The sequence below is a fragment of the Macadamia integrifolia genome, unplaced genomic scaffold (genome assembly GCF_013358625.1).
Source record: "Macadamia integrifolia cultivar HAES 741 unplaced genomic scaffold, SCU_Mint_v3 scaffold1432, whole genome shotgun sequence".
Taxonomy (NCBI): domain Eukaryota; kingdom Viridiplantae; phylum Streptophyta; class Magnoliopsida; order Proteales; family Proteaceae; genus Macadamia; species Macadamia integrifolia.
In genome coordinates this window covers 128,268-129,641 of record NW_024868203.1, presented here as the reverse complement: position 1 = coordinate 129,641, position 1,374 = coordinate 128,268, and positions in this window count along the sequence as shown.

The following is a 1,374-nucleotide window of genomic DNA, read 5'->3' as shown; positions in this document are numbered from 1 at the left end:
TGATTTGGATTTTATGATATAATGATTATAGAAATTTCTTTATTAAGTTTGAAAATTTCAGCAACCAAATAGAACTTTTCATGTTTGGGGTATGATCTGAAGTTGACTAAGAATTATGCGTGTGGCTAATTCAGGTCGTCTTCTCCCATACTCTGATCCTTTGGCCTTCTTTTTATTCTTTGTCAAATGTGAACCACCTCTTCAAATTCATTTCTTCCCCTTTTTCTGGCCTCATGTATCCCTCAACATGGGCCTCTAATGGCTTAATCTAAGCAAGAAGTTCTTGTCAGCACTTTCCAAAAACTTTTTCATGAATCACCTCTTCAGATTCTGAAGATGCTCAATGACATAGAGAAAACAATCGTTCCTGAGCAATCTAAGGTGGAAAATATCTTCGAGAGATCAGAATTAGCTTGCAGAGGTGGAAAATATCTTCGAGAGATCAGGGTTAGCTGGTCGTTGAGTTGTTGAGACAGGATCGCGTGTTCAAAGTCTGGGTTTAGAAGCTCAACCCAACATTGCAGCTCGCTAAGTGTCTCATATGCACCACGGGTACGCTTGGCCAACACTAATGCAAACACCCTTCCTCTCATTCGTGGCTTATCCTTCGCTTTCTTTTGCGACTGTTTTGACGATGGCATCAACCCCTCCAATAACCCAAACCATATCGCTACTCAGATAAAAAAAAATCTGGGTTCTTAGTCCTTCTCCAACCTTGTAAATTCATTAAATGAGGGACCTCACTGTTGACCTTCGTAGTCTCTTTCATCCTCCTTCAATGGATCAATTAGAGGATGCTCGTTTAGTGTTCGAATAAGAGCTTGGTTTTGGATTTACTTTCATAGAATTCAATGATCTTTGCTTATGGTAAACATGGTGAGGTTCAGTCTCCAATAGAGATGTTTGATAAAATGCCACAGAGAAATTTGGTTTCTTGGAGTACCATGATGGCATGATCGAAACCTCAACCTCCATAAACGAACTACTAATATTGTCTCCCTTTACTCTCCAGGACCTTCCTTCCTTATTCCAATCCTCATTGTTTTTTGGTAATAAATCTTTCAACCCTCAATCCCTCCCAGATCTGTGCTCCAAACCTTCCATGAACACTTCCAAGCTTTGCAACAAGATTACCATCCAAGTGCTCCTATAAAACGCCTTTAATGCTTTAGAACCACTTGCCTTAAGCGACGTGTCCAATTTGAATGTTACCGGATCGGCCCCTTAGCAGGATCCGAAGAATCCGCTTTATTAGGCAGAATGCCTTCTGCTGTGGGTTATCAACCTACTCTTAGTACAGAAATGGGTTCTTTGCAAGAAAGACTTCTATCAAAAATTCCAGCAGTGCTATCAGGAATGTACCCAGTGCAGTCC